The sequence below is a fragment of the Stenella coeruleoalba genome (genome assembly GCF_951394435.1).
Source record: "Stenella coeruleoalba genome assembly, contig: scaffold_89, whole genome shotgun sequence".
NCBI lineage: Eukaryota > Metazoa > Chordata > Mammalia > Artiodactyla > Delphinidae > Stenella > Stenella coeruleoalba.
In genome coordinates, this window is record NW_027646015.1 from 65,330 (window position 1) to 87,125 (window position 21,796).

General features: G+C 43.9%; 1 long non-coding RNA gene across 2 annotated transcripts in view; it reads right to left on the reverse strand.

Annotated features, from left to right (window-relative positions):
• Positions 1 to 12,387: 12,387 nt before the first annotated feature.
• LOC307181393 overlaps positions 12,388 to 21,796 on the reverse strand; it is a 439,679-nt gene continuing 430,270 nt past the window's right edge. Inside the window, exon 4 of one of the 2 annotated variants that reach the window (XR_013826650.1) lies at positions 12,388 to 12,468. This is a non-coding gene — a long non-coding RNA (uncharacterized lncRNA). Of the gene's footprint in view, positions 12,469 to 15,546; positions 15,628 to 21,796 lie in introns of those variants that run through there. The other variant, XR_013826651.1, reaches the window with a different exon arrangement.

Consider the following 21,796-nt stretch of genomic DNA (forward strand, 5'->3'; position numbering starts at 1 on the left):
AAAACCAGAGATTGAAATGAGCACAGATAAAGTTCCTTAAGTCAAATATGGAATAGACAAGAGCTACTCCTTGCTCAACGAAATGGACTCAACACCGCATATTAAACGCCTAAGAATGTACCTGACTAGTAAGTATCTTAAAACCTATGGATTGCTATGTCTCCGAAAGAGAATCAAGCATGTGTACAGGGGCATAAACGCAGCAGTGATAGGATTGGAGAGGTTCGGTGAGCAAATGAAGACCGTTTGAAGTCATATTGCATGGTACCCATTCCACGGGTCTCAACTCTCCAGGTTTAAGGTATTCTTCCTTCAGCTAAAACATGCATGTGGAACCCAAGTATGATCAACCATGTGAACGGGAGACGTGTTCAAATATGTCTCAGTTTTCCTCCCCTGGTACTCGGGTGCAACATTCCAGACGCTTTACTAACACTCTCCCCACTTGGAGAGTCAGCGCCTTTAACCTCCTGTTTGGCCCAGTTTGCAATTTCTGCGGAAGATGAACAGGAATAGCGAGAACCAATGAGAGACTAGCTGGAGGTGTCTGGACGGGCAAATTTAACTCTCATTTCCCACCAGGAAGAGGAAATAACCAAAGGCTCAGCGTGCCGTGCCGGAACCAGATTAGGGCCTGAAGCCATCCTGCGGTGTTGCGGCCAGGTCACAAGAAAGCGAGTTGAAGAAAGGAGCTCAGGGGCACTGTAATTCACAAACCTGCAGAGTTATAAATGACAGCTATCGTCCAAAAATAGACTGAAGTAAGGCTGCCAAGAGGACTTGAAAGCGGGGCAGAATTGCAGGAAACCGATTTCAGGAGGTAGACTGGAATTGCATTGAAAGCATAGGAAAAGAGGCAGAACGTCCACAATGATGCACTTGGCCAAAAAGGGCGTATGCGTTTTTTCCTGAATATATTCAGGAAAAAACGCATACGCCCTTTTTGGCCAACCAAGCAAGCTTGCAAAGGAAATCTGCACTACAATGAAGTCTCACTTCCCCCCGGTCAAAAGGGCCATCTGAAAAAAGTGTAAAATCCAGAAAGGCAGGACAGGCCATGGAGAACTGGGAGCCTTGTTATGCTGATGGGCGGGATGTAAATTGCCAACAACCACTCGGGAGAAGTGTATGGTGTTTCCTGAAACATCTAAAAAACAAAGCAACAGAACCTAGGGCACTTCCACTTATGGTCCTATAGCTTAGGGAAATTAAAATCAAAAAGACACAGCCACCCCAAAGTTTGGAACGGCTCTGTTTACAAGAACCTCGTTTACAGTACAAGTTCAACATCGCAGAAAGTGAAAAATGGATAAAGAAGTTGTGGTATTTACTTACAAAGCAATATCACTCAGCAATGAAATCTGTGTCATCAGGCCCTTAGCAGCACAATGAGTGGATTCAGGTATGATGATTCTAACTGAAGTAAGTCACACAGAAAAAGAAACATCATAAGATATCAGTAATACACGGAATGGAAACTTGGCTACACAGGAACTGAATTACAGAACAGAACAGGGTCTCAAAATTTAGAAAACCAACTTATGCTTGCTTAAGGGTAAAGGTGAGTTGGGGTGCTGCATAAAACCAGAGATTGAAATGAGCACAGATAAAGTTCCTTAAGTCAAATATGGAATAGACTAGAGCTACTCCTTGCTCAACGAAATGGACTCAACACCGCATATTAAACGCCTAAGAATGTACCTGACTAGTAAGTATCTTAAAACCTATGGATTGCTATGTCTCCGAAAGAGAATCAAGCATGTGTACAGGGACATAAACGCAGCAGTGATAGGATTGGAGAGGTTCGGTGAGCAAATGAAGACCCTTAGAAGTCATATTGCATGGTACCCATTACACGGGTCTTAACTCTCCAGGTTTAAGGTATTCTTCCTTCAGCTAAAACATGCATGTGGAACCCAAGTATGATCAACCATGTGAACGGGAGACGTGTTCAAATATGTCTCAGTTTTCCTCCCCTGGTACTCGGGTGCAACATTCCAGATGCTTTACTAACACTCTCCACACTTGGAGAGTCAGCGCCTTTAACCTCCTGTTTGGCCCAGTTTGCAATTTCTGCGGAAGATGAACAGGAATAGCGAGAACCAATGAGAGACTAGCTGGAGGTGTCTGGGCGGGCAAATTTAAATCTCATTTCCCTCCAGGAAAAGGAAATAACCAAAGGCTCAGCGTGACGTGCCGGAACCAGATTAGGGCCTGAAGCCATCCTGCAGTGTTGCGGCCAGGTCACAAGAAAGCAAGTTGAAGAAAGGAGCTCAGGGGCACTGTAATTCACAAACCTGCAGAGTTATAAATGACAGCTATCGTCCAAAAATACACTGAAGTAAGGCTGCCAAGAGGACTTGAAAGCGGGGCAGAATTGCAGGAAACCGATTTCAGGAGGTAGACTGGAATTGCATTGAAAGCATAGGAAAAGAGGCAGAACGTCCACAATGATGCACTTGGCCAAAAAGTGCGTATGCGTTTTTTCCTGAATATATTCAGGAAAAAACGCATACGCCCTTTTTGGCCAACCAAGCAAGCTTGCAAAGGAAATCTGCACTACAATGAAGTCTCACTTCCCCCTGGTCAAAAGGACCATCTGAAAAAAGTGTAAAATCCAGAAAGGCAGGACAGGCCATGGAGAACTGGGAGCCTTGTTATGCTGATGGGCGGGATGTAAATTGCCAACAACCACTCGGGAGAAGTGTATGGTGTTTCCTGAAACATCTAAAAAACAAAGCAACAGAACCTAGGGCACTTCCACTTATGGTCCTATAGCTTAGGGAAATTAAAATCAAAAAGACACAGCCACCCCAAAGTTTGGAACGGCTCTGTTTACAAGAACCTCGTTTATAGTACAAGTTCAACATCGCAGAAATTGAAAAATGGATAAAGAAGTTGTGGTATTTACTTACAAAGCAATATCACTCAGCAATGAAATCTGTGTCATCAGGCCCTTAGCAGCACAATGAGTGGATTCAGGTATGATGATTCTAACTGAAATAAGTCACACAGAAAAAGAAACATCATAAGATATCAGTAATACACGGAATGTAAACTTGGCTACACAGGAACTGAATTACACAACAGAACAGGGTCTCAAATTTAGAAAACCAACTTATTCTTGCTTAAGGGTAAAGGTGAGTTGGGGTGCTGCATAAAACCAGAGATTGAAATGAGCACAGATAAAGTTCCTTAAGCCAAATATGGAATAGACAAGAGCTACTCCTTTCTCAACGAAATGGACTCAACACCCCATATTAAACGCCTAAGAATGTTCCTGACTAGTAAGTATCTTAAAACCTATGGATTGCTATGTCTCCGAAAGAGAATCAAGCATGTGTACAGGGGCATAAACGCAGCAGTGATAGGATTGGAGAGGTTCGGTGAGCAAATGAAGACCCTTTGAAGTCATATTGCATGGTACCCATTCCACGGGTTTCAACTACCCAGGTTTAAGGTATTCTTCCTTCAGCTAAAACATGCATGTGGAACCTAGAGTATGATCAACCATGTGATCGGGAGACGTGTTCAAATATGTCTCAGGTTTCCTCCCCTGGTACTCGGGTGCAACATTCCAGACGCTTTACTAACACTCTCCCGACTTGGAGAGTCAGTCCCTTTAACCTCCTGTTTGGCCCAGTTTGCAATTTCTGCGGAAGATGAACAGGAATAGCGAGAACCAATGAGAGACTAGCTGGAGGTGTCTGGACGGGCAAATTTAACTCTCATTTCCCCCCAGGAAGAGGAATTAACCAAAGGCTCAGCGTGCCGTGCCGGAACCAGATTAGGGCCTGAAGCCATCCTGCGGTGTTGCGGCCAGGTCACAAGAAAGCGAGTTGAAGAAAGGAGCTCAGGGGCACTGTAATTCACAAACCTGCAGAGTTATAAATGACAGCTATCGTCCAAAAATAGACTGAAGTAAGGCTGCCAAGAGGACTTGAAAGCGGGGCAGAATTGCAGGAAACCGATTTCAGGAGGTAGACTGGAATTGCATTGAAAGCATAGGAAAAGAGGCAGAACGTCCACAATGATGCACTTGGCCAAAAAGGGCGTATGCGTTTTTTCCTGAATATATTCAGGAAAAAACGCATACGCCCTTTTTGGCCAACCAAGCAAGCTTGCAAAGGAAATCTGCACTACAATGAAGTCTCACTTCCCCCCGGTCAAAAGGGCAATCTGAAAAAAGTGTAAAATCCAGAAAGGCAGGACAGGCCATGGAGAACTGGGAGCCTTGTTATGCTGATAGGCGGGATGTAAATTGCCAACAGACACTCCGGAGAAGTGTATGGTGTTTCCTGAAACATCTAAAAAACAAAGCAACAGAGCCTAGGGAACTGCCACTTATGGTCCTATAGCTTAGGGAAATTAAAATCAAAAAGACACAGCCACCCCAAAGTTTGGGACGGCTCTGTTTACAAGAACCTCGTTTACAGTACAAGTTCAACATCGCAGAAAGTGAAAAATGGATAAAGAAGTTGTGGTATTTACTTACAAAGTAATATCACTCAGCAATGAAATCTGTGTCATCAGGCCCTTAGCATCACAATGAGTGGATTCAGGTATGATGATTCTAACTGAAATAAGTCACACAGAAAAAGAAACATCATAAGATATCAGTAATACACGGAATGTAAACTTGGCTACACAGGAACTGAATTACAGAACAGAACAGGGTCTCAAATTTAGAAAACCAACTTATGCTTGCTTAAGGGTAAAGGTGAGTTGGGGTGCTGCATAAAACCAGAGATTGAAATGAGCACAGATAAAGTTCCTTAAGTCAAATATGGAATAGACAAGAGCTACTCCTTGCTCAACGAAATGGACTCAACACCGCATATTAAACGCCTAAGAATGTACCTGACTAGTAAGTATCGTAAAACCTATGGATTGCTATGTCTCCAAAAGAGAATCAAGCATGTGTACAGGGGCATAAACGCAGCAGTGATAGGATTGGAGAGGTTCGGTGAGCAAATGAAGACCCTTTGAAGTCATGTTGCATGGTACCCATTCCACGGGTCTCAACTCTCCAGGTTTAAGGTATTCTTCCTTCAGCTAAAACATGCATGTGGAACCCAAGTATGATCAACCATGTGAAAGGGAGACGTGTTCAAATATGTCTCAGTTTTCCTCCCCTGGTACTCGGGTGCAACATTCCAGACGCTTTACTAACACTCTCCCCACTTGGAGAGTCAGCGCCTTTAACCTCCTGTTTGGCCCAGTTTGCAATTTCTGCGGAAGATGAACAGGAATAGCGAGAACCAATGAGAGGCTAGCTGGAGGTGTCTGGACGGGCAAATTTAACTCTCATTTCCCACCAGGAAGAGGAAATAACCAAAGGCTCAGCGTGCCATACCGGAACCAGATTAGGGCCTGAAGCCATCCTGCGGTGTTGCGGCCAGCTCAAAAGAAAGCGAGTTGAAGAAAGGAGCTCAGGGGCACTGTAATTCACAAACCTGCAGAGTTATAAATGACAGCTATCGTCCAAAAATAGACTGAAGTAAGGCTGCCAAGAGGACTTGAAAGCGGGGCAGAATTGCAGGAAACTGATTTCAGGAGGTAGACTGGAATTGCATTGAAAGCATAGGAAAAGAGGCAGAACGTCCACAATGATGCACTTGGCCAAAAAGGGCGTATGCGTTTTTTCCTGAATATATTCAGGAAAAAACGCATACGCCCTTTTTGGCCAACCAAGCAAGCTTGCAAAGGAAATCTGCACTGCAATGAAGTCTCACTTCCCCCCGGTCAAAAGGGCCATCTGAAAAAAGTGTAAAATCCAGAAAGGCAGGACAGGCCATGGAGAACTGGGAGCCTTGTTATGCTGATGGGCGGGATGGAAATTGCCAACAACCACTCGGGAGAAGTTTATGGTGTTTCCTGAAACATCTAAAAAACAAAGCAACAGAACCTAGGGCAGTTCCACTTATGGTCCTATAGCTTAGGGAAATTAAAATCAAAAAGACACAGCCACCCCAAAGTTTGGAACGGCTCTGTTTACAAGAACCTCGTTTACAGTACAAGTTCAACATCGCAGAAAGTGAAAAATGGATAAAGAAGTTGTGGTATTTACTTACAAAGCAATATCACTCAGCAATGAAATCTGTGTCATCAGACCCTTAGCAGCACAATGAGTGGATTCAGGTATGATGATTCTAACTGAAGTAAGTCACACAGAAAAAGAAACATCATAAGATATCAGTAATACACGGAATGGAAACTTGGCTACACAGGAACTGAATTACAGAACAGAACAGGGTCTCAAATTTAGAAAACCAACTTATGCTTGCTTAAGGGTAAAGGTGAGTTGGGGTGCTGCATAAAACCAGAGATTGAAATGAGCACAGATAAAGTTCCTTAAGCCAAATATGGAATAGACAAGAGCTACTCCTTGCTCAACGAAATGGACTCAACACCGCATATTAAACGCCTAAGAATGTACCTGACTAGTAAGTATCTTAAAACCTATGGATTGCTATGTCTCCGAAAGGGAATCAAGTATGTGTACAGGGGCATAAACGCAGCAGTGATAGGATTGGAGAGGTTCGGTGAGCAAATGAAGACCCTTTGAAGTCATATTGCATGGTACCCATTCCACGGGTCTTAACTCTCCAGGTTTAAGGTATTCTTCCTTCAGCTAAAACATGCATGTGGAACCCAAGTATGATCAACCATGTGATCGGGAGACGTGTTCAAATATGTCTCAGTTTTCCTCCCCTGGTACTCGGGTGCAACATTCCAGACGCTTTACTAACACTCTCCCCACTTGGAGAGTCAGCGCCTTTAACCTCCTGTTTGGCCCAGTTTGCAATTTCTGCGGAAGATGAACAGGAATAGCGAGAACCAATGAGAGACTAGCTGGAGGTGTCTGGACGGGCAAATTTAACTCTCATTTCCCACCAGGAAGAGGAAATAACGAAAGGCTCAGCGTGCCGTGCCGGAACCAGATTAGGGCCTGAAGCCATCCTGCGGTGTTGCGGCCAGCTCAAAAGAAACCGAGTTGAAGAAAGGAGCTCAGGGGCACTGTAATTCACAAACCTGCAGAGTTATAAATGACAGCTATCGTCCAAAAATAGACTGAAGTAAGGCTGCCAAGAGGACTTGAAAGCGGGGCAGAATTGCAGGAAACCGATTTCAGGAGGTAGACTGGAATTGCATTGAAAGCATAGGAAAAGAGGCAGAACGTCCACAATGATGCACTTGGCCAAAAAGGGCGTATGCGTTTTTTCCTGAATATATTCAGGAAAAAACGCATACGCCCTTTTTGGCCAACCAAGCAAGCTTGCAAAGGAAATCTGCACTGCAATGAAGTCTCACTTCCCCCCGGTCAAAAGGGCCATCTGAAAAAAGTGTAAAATCCAGAAAGGCAGGACAGGCCATGGAGAACTGGGAGCCTTGTTATGCTGATGGGCGGGATGGAAATTGCCAACAACCACTCGGGAGAAGTGTATGGTGTTTCCTGAAACATCTAAAAAACAAAGCAACAGAACCTAGGGCAGTTCCACTTATGGTCCTATAGCTTAGGGAAATTAAAATCAAAAAGACACAGCCACCCCAAAGTTTGGAACGGCTCTGTTTACAAGAACCTCGTTTACAGTACAAGTTCAACATCGCAGAAAGTGAAAAATGGATAAAGAAGTTGTGGTATTTACTTACAAAGCAATATCACTCAGCAATGAAATCTGTGTCATCAGACCCTTAGCAGCACAATGAGTGGATTCAGGTATGATGATTCTAACTGAAGTAAGTCACACAGAAAAAGAAACATCATAAGATATCAGTAATACACGGAATGGAAACTTGGCTACACAGGAACTGAATTACAGAACAGAACAGGGTCTCAAATTTAGAAAACCAACTTATGCTTGCTTAAGGGTAAAGGTGAGTTGGGGTGCTGCATAAAACCAGAGATTGAAATGAGCACAGATAAAGTTCCTTAAGCCAAATATGGAATAGACAAGAGCTACTCCTTGCTCAACGAAATGGACTCAACACCGCATATTAAACGCCTAAGAATGTACCTGACTAGTAAGTATCTTAAAACCTATGGATTGCTATGTCTCCGAAAGGGAATCAAGTATGTGTACAGGGGCATAAACGCAGCAGTGATAGGATTGGAGAGGTTCGGTGAGCAAATGAAGACCCTTTGAAGTCATATTGCATGGTACCCATTCCACGGGTCTTAACTCTCCAGGTTTAAGGTATTCTTCCTTCAGCTAAAACATGCATGTGGAACCCAAGTATGATCAACCATGTGATCGGGAGACGTGTTCAAATATGTCTCAGTTTTCCTCCCCTGGTACTCGGGTGCAACATTCCAGACGCTTTACTAACACTCTCCCCACTTGGAGAGTCAGCGCCTTTAACCTCCTGTTTGGCCCAGTTTGCAATTTCTGCGGAAGATGAACAGGAATAGCGAGAACCAATGAGAGACTAGCTGGAGGTGTCTGGACGGGCAAATTTAACTCTCATTTCCCACCAGGAAGAGGAAATAACGAAAGGCTCAGCGTGCCGTGCCGGAACCAGATTAGGGCCTGAAGCCATCCTGCGGTGTTGCGGCCAGCTCAAAAGAAACCGAGTTGAAGAAAGGAGCTCAGGGGCACTGTAATTCACAAACCTGCAGAGTTATAAATGACAGCTATCGTCCAAAAATAGACTGAAGTAAGGCTGCCAAGAGGACTTGAAAGCGGGGCAGAATTGCAGGAAACCGATTTCAGGAGGTAGACTGGAATTGCATTGAAAGCATAGGAAAAGAGGCAGAACGTCCACAATGATGCACTTGGCCAAAAAGGGCGTATGCGTTTTTTCCTGAATATATTCAGGAAAAAACGCATACGCCCTTTTTGGCCAACCAAGCAAACTTGCAAAGAAATCTGCACTACAATGAAGTCTCACTTCTTCCCGGTCAAAAGGGCCATCTGAAAAAAGTGTAAAATCCAGAAAGGCAGGACAGGCCATGGAGAACTGGGAGCCTTGTTATGCTGATGGGCGGGATGTAAATTGCCAACAACCACTCGGGAGAAGTGTATGGTGTTTCCTGAAACATCTAAAAAACAAAGCAACAGAACCTAGGGCACTTCCACTTATGGTCCTATAGCTTAGGGAAATTAAAATCAAAAAGACACAGCCACCCCAAAGTTTGGAACGGCTCTGTTTACAAGAACCTCGTTTATAGTACAAGTTCAACATCGCAGAAATTGAAAAATGGATAAAGAAGTTGTGGTATTTACTTACAAAGCAATATCACTCAGCAATGAAATCTGTGTCATCAGGCCCTTAGCAGCACAATGAGTGGATTCAGGTATGATGATTCTAACTGAAATAAGTCACACAGAAAAAGAAACATCATAAGATATCAGTAATACACGGAATGTAAACTTGGCTACACAGGAACTGAATTACACAACAGAACAGGGTCTCAAATTTAGAAAACCAACTTATTCTTGCTTAAGGGTAAAGGTGAGTTGGGGTGCTGCATAAAACCAGAGATTGAAATGAGCACAGATAAAGTTCCTTAAGCCAAATATGGAATAGACAAGAGCTACTCCTTTCTCAACGAAATGGACTCAACACCCCATATTAAACGCCTAAGAATGTTCCTGACTAGTAAGTATCTTAAAACCTATGGATTGCTATGTCTCCGAAAGAGAATCAAGCATGTGTACAGGGGCATAAACGCAGCAGTGATAGGATTGGAGAGGTTCGGTGAGCAAATGAAGACCCTTTGAAGTCATATTGCATGGTACCCATTCCACGGGTTTCAACTACCCAGGTTTAAGGTATTCTTCCTTCAGCTAAAACATGCATGTGGAACCTAGAGTATGATCAACCATGTGATCGGGAGACGTGTTCAAATATGTCTCAGTTTTCCTCCCCTGGTACTCGGGTGCAACATTCCAGACGCTTTACTAACACTCTCCCGACTTGGAGAGTCAGTCCCTTTAACCTCCTGTTTGGCCCAGTTTGCAATTTCTGCGGAAGATGAACAGGAATAGCGAGAACCAATGAGAGACTAGCTGGAGGTGTCTGGACGGGCAAATTTAACTCTCATTTCCCCCCAGGAAGAGGAATTAACCAAAGGCTCAGCGTGCCGTGCCGGAACCAGATTAGGGCCTGAAGCCATCCTGCGGTGTTGCGGCCAGGTCACAAGAAAGCGAGTTGAAGAAAGGAGCTCAGGGGCACTGTAATTCACAAACCTGCAGAGTTATAAATGACAGCTATCGTCCAAAAATAGACTGAAGTAAGGCTGCCAAGAGGACTTGAAAGCGGGGCAGAATTGCAGGAAACCGATTTCAGGAGGTAGACTGGAATTGCATTGAAAGCATAGGAAAAGAGGCAGAACGTCCACAATGATGCACTTGGCCAAAAAGGGCGTATGCGTTTTTTCCTGAATATATTCAGGAAAAAACGCATACGCCCTTTTTGGCCAACCAAGCAAGCTTGCAAAGGAAATCTGCACTACAATGAAGTCTCACTTCCCCCCGGTCAAAAGGGCAATCTGAAAAAAGTGTAAAATCCAGAAAGGCAGGACAGGCCATGGAGAACTGGGAGCCTTGTTATGCTGATAGGCGGGATGTAAATTGCCAAAAGACACTCCGGAGAAGTGTATGGTGTTTCCTGAAACATCTAAAAAACAAAGCAACAGAGCCTAGGGAACTGCCACTTATGGTCCTATAGCTTAGGGAAATTAAAATCAAAAAGACACAGCCACCCCAAAGTTTGGGACGGCTCTGTTTACAAGAACCTCGTTTACAGTACAAGTTCAACATCGCAGAAAGTGAAAAATGGATAAAGAAGTTGTGGTATTTACTTACAAAGTAATATCACTCAGCAATGAAATCTGTGTCATCAGGCCCTTAGCATCACAATGAGTGGATTCAGGTATGATGATTCTAACTGAAATAAGTCACACAGAAAAAGAAACATCATAAGATATCAGTAATACACGGAATGTAAACTTGGCTACACAGGAACTGAATTACAGAACAGAACAGGGTCTCAAATTTAGAAAACCAACTTATGCTTGCTTAAGGGTAAAGGTGAGTTGGGGTGCTGCATAAAACCAGAGATTGAAATGAGCACAGATAAAGTTCCTTAAGTCAAATATGGAATAGACAAGAGCTACTCCTTGCTCAACGAAATGGACTCAACACCGCATATTAAACGCCTAAGAATGTACCTGACTAGTAAGTATCGTAAAACCTATGGATTGCTATGTCTCCAAAAGAGAATCAAGCATGTGTACAGGGGCATAAACGCAGCAGTGATAGGATTGGAGAGGTTCGGTGAGCAAATGAAGACCCTTTGAAGTCATGTTGCATGGTACCCATTCCACGGGTCTCAACTCTCCAGGTTTAAGTTATTCTTCCTTCAGCTAAAACATGCATGTGGAACCCAAGTATGATCAACCATGTGAAAGGGAGACGTGTTCAAATATGTCTCAGTTTTCCTCCCCTGGTACTCGGGTGCAACATTCCAGACGCTTTACTAACACTCTCCCCACTTGGAGAGTCAGCGCCTTTAACCTCCTGTTTGGCCCAGTTTGCAATTTCTGCGGAAGATGAACAGGAATAGCGAGAACCAATGAGAGGCTAGCTGGAGGTGTCTGGACGGGCAAATTTAACTCTCATTTCCCACCAGGAAGAGGAAATAACCAAAGGCTCAGCGTGCCATACCGGAACCAGATTAGGGCCTGAAGCCATCCTGCGGTGTTGCGGCCAGCTCAAAAGAAAGCGAGTTGAAGAAAGGAGCTCAGGGGCACTGTAATTCACAAACCTGCAGAGTTATAAATGACAGCTATCGTCCAAAAATAGACTGAAGTAAGGCTGCCAAGAGGACTTGAAAGCGGGGCAGAATTGCAGGAAACTGATTTCAGGAGGTAGACTGGAATTGCATTGAAAGCATAGGAAAAGAGGCAGAACGTCCACAATGATGCACTTGGCCAAAAAGGGCGTATGCGTTTTTTCCTGAATATATTCAGGAAAAAACGCATACGCCCTTTTTGGCCAACCAAGCAAGCTTGCAAAGGAAATCTGCACTACAATGAAGTCTCACTTCCCACCGGTCAAAAGGGCCATCTGAAAAAAGTGTAAAATCCAGAAAGGCAGGACAGGCCATGGAGAACTCGGAGCCTTGTTATGCTGATGGGCGGGATGGAAATTGCCAACAACCACTCGGGAGAAGTGTATGGTGTTTCCTGAAACATCTAAAAAACAAAGCAACAGAACCTAGGGCAGTTCCACTTATGGTCCTATAGCTTAGGGAAATTAAAATCAAAAAGACACAGCCACCCCAAAGTTTGGAACGGCTCTGTTTACAAGAACCTCGTTTACAGTACAAGTTCAACATCGCAGAAAGTGAAAAATGGATAAAGAAGTTGTGGTATTTACTTACAAAGCAATATCACTCAGCAATGAAATCTGTGTCATCAGACCCTTAGCAGCACAATGAGTGGATTCAGGTATGATGATTCTAACTGAAGTAAGTCACACAGAAAAAGAAACATCATAAGATATCAGTAATACACGGAATGGAAACTTGGCTACACAGGAACTGAATTACAGAACAGAACAGGGTCTCAAATTTAGAAAACCAACTTATGCTTGCTTAAGGGTAAAGGTGAGTTGGGGTGCTGCATAAAACCAGAGATTGAAATGAGCACAGATAAAGTTCCTTAAGCCAAATATGGAATAGACAAGAGCTACTCCTTGCTCAACGAAATGGACTCAACACCGCATATTAAACGCCTAAGAATGTACCTGACTAGTAAGTATCTTAAAACCTATGGATTGCTATGTCTCCGAAAGGGAATCAAGCATGTGTACAGGGGCATAAACGCAGCAGTGATAGGATTGGAGAGGTTCGGTGAGCAAATGAAGACCCTTTGAAGTCATATTGCATGGTACCCATTCCACGGGTCTTAACTCTCCAGGTTTAAGGTATTCTTCCTTCAGCTAAAACATGCATGTGGAACCCAAGTATGATCAACCATGTGATCGGGAGACGTGTTCAAATATGTCTCAGTTTTCCTCCCCTGGTACTCGGGTGCAACATTCCAGACGCTTTACTAACACTCTCCCCACTTGGAGAGTCAGCGCCTTTAACCTCCTGTTTGGCCCAGTTTGCAATTTCTGCGGAAGATGAACAGGAATAGCGAGAACCAATGAGAGACTAGCTGGAGGTGTCTGGACGGGCAAATTTAACTCTCATTTCCCACCAGGAAGAGGAAATAACGAAAGGCTCAGCGTGCCGTGCCGGAACCAGATTAGGGCCTGAAGCCATCCTGCGGTGTTGCGGCCAGCTCAAAAGAAACCGAGTTGAAGAAAGGAGCTCAGGGGCACTGTAATTCACAAACCTGCAGAGTTATAAATGACAGCTATCGTCCAAAAATAGACTGAAGTAAGGCTGCCAAGAGGACTTGAAAGCGGGGCAGAATTGCAGGAAACCGATTTCAGGAGGTAGACTGGAATTGCATTGAAAGCATAGGAAAAGAGGCAGAACGTCCACAATGATGCACTTGGCCAAAAAGGGCGTATGCGTTTTTTCCTGAATATATTCAGGAAAAAACGCATACGCCCTTTTTGGCCAACCAAGCAAACTTGCAAAGGAAATCTGCACTACAATGAAGTCTCACTTCTTCCAGGTCAAAAGGGCCATCTGAAAAAAGTGTAAAATCCAGAAAGGCAGGACAGGCCATGGAGAACTGGGAGCCTTGTTATGCTGATGGGCGGGATGTAAATTGCCAACAACCACTCGGGAGAAGTGTATGGTGTTTCCTGAAACATCTAAAAAACAAAGCAACAGAACCTAGGGCACTTCCACTTATGGTCCTATAGCTTAGGGAAATTAAAATCAAAAAGACACAGCCACCCCAAAGTTTGGAACGGCTCTGTTTACAAGAACCTCGTTTACGGTACAAGTTCAACATCGCAGAAAGTGAAAAATGGATAAAGAAGTTGTGGTATTTACTTACAAAGCAATATCACTCAGCAATGAAATCTGTGTCATCAGGCCCTTAGCAGCACAATGAGTGGATTCAGGTATGATGATTCTAACTGAAGTAAGTCACACAGAAAAAGAAACATCATAAGATATCAGTAATACACGGAATGTAAACTTGGCTACACAGGAACTGAATTACAGAACAGAACAGGGTCTCAAATTTAGAAAACCAACTTATGCTTGCTTAAGGGTAAAGGTGAGTTGGGGTGCTGCATAAAACCAGAGATTGAAATGAGCACAGATAAAGTTCCTTAAGTCAAATATGGAATAGACAAGAGCTACTCCTTGCTCAACGAAATGGACTCAACACCGTATATTAAACGCCTAAGAATGTACCTGACTAGTAAGTATCGTAAAACCTATGGATTGCTATGTCTCCGAAAGAGAATCAAGCATGTGTACAGGGGCATAAACGCAGCAGTGATAGGATTGGAGATGTTTGGTGAGCAAATGAAGACCCTTAGAAGTCATATTGCATGGTACCCATTACACGGGTCTTAACTCTCCAGGTTTAAGGTATTCTTCCTTCAGCTAAAACATGCATGTGGAACCTAGAGTATGATCAACCATGTGATCGGGAGACGTGTTCAAATATGTCTCAGTTTTCCTCCCCTGGTACTCGGGTGCAACATTCCAGACGCTTTACTAACACTCTCCCCACTTGGAGAGTCAGCGCCTTTAACCTCCTGTTTGGCCCAGTTTGCAATTTCTGCGGAAGATGAACAGGAATAGCGAGAACCAATGAGAGACTAGCTGGAGGTGTCTGGACGGGCAAATTTAACTCTCATTTCCCACCAGGAAGAGGAAATAACGAAAGGCTCAGCGTGCCATGCCGGAACCAGATTAGGGCCTGAAGCCATCCTGCGGTGTTGCCGCCAGGTCACAAGAAAGCAAGTTGAAGAAAGGAGCTCAGGGGCACTGTAATTCACAAACCTGCAGAGTTATAAATGACAGCTTTCGTCCAAAAATAGACTGAAGTAAGGCTGCCAAGAGGACTTGAAAGCGGGGCAGAATTGCAGGAAACCGATTTCAGGAGGTAGACTGGAATTGCATTGAAAGCATAGGAAAAGAGGCAGAACGTCCACAATGATGCACTTGGCCAAAAAGGGCGTATGCGTTTTTTCTTGAATATATTCAGGAAAAAACGCATACGCCCTTTTTGGCCAACCAAGCAAGCTTGCAAAGGAAATCTGCACTACAATGAAGTCTCACTTCCCCCCGGTCAAAAGGGCCATCTGAAAAAAGTGTAAAATCCAGAAAGGCAGGACAGGCCATGGAGAACTGGGAGCCTTGTTATGCTGATGGGCGGGATGTAAATTGCCAACAGACACTCGGGAGAAGTGTATGGTGTTTCCTGAAACATCTAAAAAACAAAGCAACAGAACCTAGGGCACTTCCACTTATGGTCCTATAGCTTAGGGAAATTAAAATCAAAAAGACACAGCCACCCCAAAGTTTGGAACAGCTCTGTTTACAAGAACCTCGTTTACAGTACAAGTTCAACATCGCAGAAAGTGAAAAATGGATAAAGAAGTTGTGGTATTTACTTACAAAGCAATATTACTCAGCAATGAAATCTGTGTCATCAGGCCCTTAGCAGCACAATGAGTGGATTCAGGTATGATGATTCTAACTGAAATAAGTCACACAGAAAAAGAAACATCATAAGATATCAGTACTACACGGAATGTAAACTTGGCTACACAGGAACTGAATTACAGAACAGAACAAGGTCTCAAATTTAGAAAACCAACTTATTCTTGCTTAAGGGTAAAGGTGAGTTGGGGTGCTGCATAAAACCAGAGATTGAAATGAGCACAGATAAAGTTCCTTAAGCCAAATATGGAATAGACAAGAGCTACTCCTTGCTCAACGAAATGGACTCAACACCCCATATTAAACACCTAAGAATGTACCTGACTAGTAAGTATCTTAAAACCTATGGATTGCTATGTCTCCGAAAGAGAATCAAGCATGTGTACAGGGGCATAAACGCAGCAGTGATAGGATTGGAGAGGTTCGGTGAGCAAATGAAGACCCTTTGAAGTCATATTGCATGGTACCCATTCCACGGGTTTCAACTACCCAGGTTTAAGGTATTCTTCCTTCAGCTAAAACATGCATGTGGAACCTAGAGTATGATCAACCATGTGATCGGGAGACGTGTTCAAATATGTCTCAGTTTTCCTCCCCTGGTACTCGGGTGCAACATTCCAGACGCTTTACTAACACTCTCCCCACTTGGAGAGTCAGTCCCTTTAACCTCCTGTTTGGCCCAGTTTGCAATTTCTGCGGAAGATGAACAGGAATAGCGAGAACCAATGAGAGGCTAGCTGGAGGTGTCTGGACGGGCAAATTTAACTCTCATTTCCCACCAGGAAGAGGAATTAACCAAAGGCTCAGCATGCCGGGCCGGAACCAGATTAGGGCCTGAAGCCATCCTGCGGTGTTGCGGCCAGGTCACAAGAAAGTGAGTTGAAGAAAGGAGCTCAGGGGCACTGTAATTCACAAACCTGCAGAGTTATAAATGACAGCTATCGTCCAAAAATAGACTGAAGTAAGGCTGCCAAGAGGACTTGAAAGCGGGGCAGAATTGCAGGAAACCGATTTCAGGAGGTAGACTGGAATTGCATTGAAAGCATAGGAAAAGAGGCAGAACGTCCACAATGATGCACTTGGCCAAAAAGGGCGTATGCGTTTTTTCCTGAATATATTCAGGAAAAAACGCATACGCCCTTTTTGGCCAACCAAGCAAGCTTGCAAAGGAAATCTGCACTACAAGAAGTCTCACTTCCCCCCGGTCAAAAGGGCCATCTGAAAAAAGTGTAAAATCCAGAAAGGCAGGACAGGCCATGGAGAACTGGGAGCCTTGTTATGCTGATGGGCGGGATGTAAATTGCCAACAGACACTCGGGAGAAGTGTATGGTGTTTCCTGAAACATCTAAAAAACAAAGCAACAGAGCCTAGGGCACTGCCACTTATGGTCCTATAGCTTAGGGAAATTAAAATCAAAGAGACACAGCCACCCCAAAGTTTGGGACGCCTCTGTTTACAAGAACCTCGTTTACAGTACAAGTTCAACATCGCAGAAAGTGAAAAATGGATAAAGAAGTTGTGGTATTTACTTACAAAGCAATATCACTCAGCAATGAAATCTGTGTCATCAGGCCCTTAGCATCACAATGAGTGGATTCAGGTATGATGATTCTAACTGAAATAAGTCACACAGAAAAAGAAACATCATAAGATATCAGTAATACACGGAATGTAAACTTGGCTACACAGGAACTGAATTACAGAACAGAACAGGGTCTCAAATTTAGAAAACCAACTTATGCTTGCTTAAGGGGAAAGGTGAGTTGGGGTGCTGCATAAAACCAGAGATTGAAATGAGCACAGATAAAGTTCCTTAAGTCAAATATGGAATAGACAAGAGCTACTCCTTGCTCAACGAAATGGACTCAACACCGCATATTAAACGCCTAAGAATGTACCTGACTAGTAAGTATCGTAAAACCTATGGATTGCTATGTCTCCAAAAGAGAATCAAGCATGTGTACAGGGGCATAAACGCAGCAGTGATAGGATTGGAGAGGTTCGGTGAGCAAATGAAGACCCTTTGAAGTCATATTGCATGGTACCCATTCCACGGGTCTCAACTCTCCAGGTTTAAGGTATTCTTCCTTCAGCTAAAACATGCATGTGGAACCCAAGTATGATCAACCATGTGAACGGGAGACGTGTTCAAATATGTCTCAGTTTTCCTCCCCTGGTACTCGGGTGCAACATTCCAGACGCTTTACTAACACTCTCCCCACTTGGAGAGTCAGCGCCTTTAACCTCCTGTTTGGCCCAGTTTGCAATTTCTGCGGAAGATGAACAGGAATAGCGAGAACCAATGAGAGGCTAGCTGGAGGTGTCTGGACGGGCAAATTTAACTCTCATTTCCCACCAGGAAGAGGAAATAACCAAAGGCTCAGCGTGCCGTACCGGAACCAGATTAGGGCTTGAAGCCATCCTGTGGTGTTGCGCCCAGCTCAAAAGAAAGCGAGTTGAAGAAAGGAGCTCAGGGGCACTGTAATTCACAAACCTGCAGAGTTATAAATGACAGCTATCGTCCAAAAATAGACTGAAGTAAGGCTGCCAAGAGGACTTGAAAGCGGGGCAGAATTGCAGGAAACCGATTTCAGGAGTTGACTGGAATTGCATTGAAAGCATAGGAAAAGAGGCAGAACGTCCACAATGATGCACTTGGCCAAAAAGGGCGTATGCGTTTTTTCCTGAATATATTCAGGAAAAAACGCATACGCCCTTTTTGGACAACCAAGCGAGCTTGCAAAGGAAATCTGCACTACAATGAAGTCTCACTTCCCCCCGGTCAAAAGGGCCATCTGAAAAAAGTGTAAAATCCAGAAAGGCAGGACAGGCCATGGAGAACTGGGAGCCTTGTTATGCTGATGGGCGGGATGTAAATTGCCAACAACCACTCGGGAGAAGTGTATGGTGTTTCCTGAAACATCTAAAAAACAAAGCAACAGAACCTAGGGCACTTCCACTTATGGTCCTATAGCTTAGGGAAATTAAAATCAAAAAGACACAGCCACCCCAAAGTTTGGAACGGCTCTGTTTACAAGAACCTCGTTTACAGTACAAGTTCAACATCGCAGAAAGTGAAAAATGGATAAAGAAGTTGTGGTATTTACTTACAAAGCAATATCACTCAGCAATGAAATCTGTGTCATCAGGCCCTTAGCAGCACAATGAGTGGATTCAGGTATGATGATTCTAACTGAAATAAGTCACACAGAAAAAGAAACATCATAAGATATCAGTACTACACGGAATGTAAACTTGGCTACACAGGAACTGAATTACAGAACAGAACAAGGTCTCAAATTTAGAAAACCAACTTATTCTTGCTTAAGGGTAAAGGTGAGTTGGGGTGCTGCATAAAACCAAAGATTGAAATGAGCACAGATAAAGTTCCTTAAGCCAAATATGGAATAGACAAGAGCTACTCCTTGCTCAACGAAATGGACTCAACACCCCATATTAAACGCCTAAGAATGTACCTGACTAGTAAGTATCTTAAAACCTATGGATTGCTATGTCTCCGAAAGAGAATCAAGCATGTGTACAGGGGCATAAACGCAGCAGTGATAGGATTGGAGAGGTTCGGTGAGCAAATGAAGACCCTTTGAAGTCATATTGCATGGTACCCATTCCACGGGTTTCAACTACCCAGGTTTAAGGTATTCTTCCTTCAGCTAAAACATGCATGTGGAACCTAGAGTATGATCAACCATGTGATCGGGAGACGTGTTCAAATATGTCTCAGTTTTCCTCCCCTGGTACTCGGGTGCAACATTCCAGATGCTTTACTAACACTCTCCCCACTTGGAGAGTCAGTCCCTTTAACCTCCTGTTTGGCCCAGTTTGCAATTTCTGCGGAAGATGAACAGGAATAGCGAGAACCAATGAGAGGCTAGCTGGAGGTGTCTGGACGGGCAAATTTAACTCTCATTTCCCACCAGGAAGAGGAATTAACCAAAGGCTCAGCATGCCGGGCCGGAACCAGATTAGGGCCTGAAGCCATCCTGCGGTGTTGCGGCCAGGTCACAAGAAAGCGAGTTGAAGAAAGGAGCTCAGGGGCACTGTAATTCACAAACCTGCAGAGTTATAAATGACAGCTATCGTCCAAAAATAGACTGAAGTAAGGCTGCCAAGAGGACTTGAAAGCGGGGCAGAATTGCAGGAAACCGATTTCAGGAGGTAGACTGGAATTGCATTGAAAGCATAGGAAAAGAGGCAGAACGTCCACAATGATGCACTTGGCCAAAAAGGGCGTATGCGTTTTTTCCTGAATATATTCAGGAAAAAACGCATACGCCCTTTTTGGCCAACCAAGCAAGCTTGCAAAGGAAATCTGCACTACAAGAAGTCTCACTTCCCCCCGGTCAAAAGGGCCATCTGAAAAAAGTGTAAAATCCAGAAAGGCAGGACAGGCCATGGAGAACTGGGAGCCTTGTTATGCTGATGGGCGGGATGTAAATTGCCAACAGACACTCGGGAGAAGTGTATGGTGTTTCCTGAAACATCTAAAAAACAAAGCAACAGAGCCTAGGGCACTGCCACTTATGGTCCTATAGATTAGGGAAATTAAAATAAAAGAGACACAGCCACCCCAAAGTTTGGGACGCCTCTGTTTACAAGAACCTCGTTTACAGTACAAGTTCAACATCGCAGAAAGTGAAAAATGGATAAAGAAGTTGTGGTATTTACTTACAAAGCAATATCACTCAGCAATGAAATCTGTGTCATCAGGCCCTTAGCATCACAATGAGTGGATTCAGGTATGATGATTCTAACTGAAATAAGTCACACAGAAAAAGAAACATCATAAGATATCAGTACTACACGGAATGTAAACTTGGCTACACAGGAACTGAATTACAGAACAGAACAGGGTCTCAAATTTAGAAAACCAACTTATGCTTGCTTAAGGGTAAAGGTGAGTTGGGGTGCTGCATAAAACCAGAGATTGAAATGAGCACAGATAAAGTTCCTTAAGTCAAATATGGAATAGACAAGAGCTACTCCTTGCTCAACGAAATGGACTCAACACCGCATATTAAACGCCTAAGAATGTACCTGACTAGTAAGTATCGTAAAACCTATGGATTGCTATGTCTCCAAAAGAGAATCAAGCATGTGTACAGGGGCATAAACGCAGCAGTGATAGGATTGGAGAGGTTCGGTGAGCAAATGAAGACCCTTTGAAGTCATATTGCATGGTACCCATTCCACGGGTTTCAATACCCAGGTTTAAGGTATTTTTCCTTCAGCTAAAACATGCATGTGGAACCTAGAGTATGATCAACCATGTGATCAGGAGACGTGTTCAAATATGTCTCAGTTTTCCTCCCCTGGTACTCGGGTGCAACATTCCAGACGCTTTACTAACACTCTCCCGACTTGGAGAGTCAGTCCCTTTAACCTCCTGTTTGGCCCAGTTTGCAATTTCTGCGGAAGATGAACAGGAATAGCGAGAACCAATGAGAGGCTAGCTGGAGGTGTCTGGACGGGCAAATTTAACTCTCATTTCCCAACAGGAAGAGGAAATAACCAAAGGCTCAGCGTGCCGTACCGGAACCAGATTAGGGCCTGAAGCCATCCTGCGGTGTTGCGGCCAGGTCACAAGAAAGCGAGTTGAAGAAAGGAGCTCAGGGGCACTGTAATTCACAAACCTGCAGAGTTATAAATGACAGCTATCGTCCAAAAATAGACTGAAGTAAGGCTGCCAAGAGGACTTGAAAGCGGGGCAGAATTGCAGGAAACCGATTTCAGGAGGTAGACTGGAATTGCATTGAAAGCATAGGAAAAGAGGCAGAACGTCCACAATGATGCACTTGGCCAAAAAGGGCGTATGCGTTTTTTCCTGAATATATTCAGGAAAAAACGCATACGCCCTTTTTGGCCAACCAAGCAAGCTTGCAAAGGAAATCTGCACTACAATGAAGTCTCACTTCCCCCCGGTCAAAAGGGCCATCTGAAAAAAGTGTAAAATCCAGAAAGGCAGGACAGGCCATGGAGAACTGGGAGCCTTGTTATGCTGATGGGCGGGATGTAAATTGCCAACAACCACTCGGGAGAAGTGTATGGTGTTTCCTGAAACATCTAAAAAACAAAGCAACAGAACCTAGGGCACTTCCACTTATGGTCCTATAGCTTAGGGAAATTAAAATCAAAAAGACACAGCCACCCCAAAGTTTGGAACGGCTCTGTTTACAAGAACCT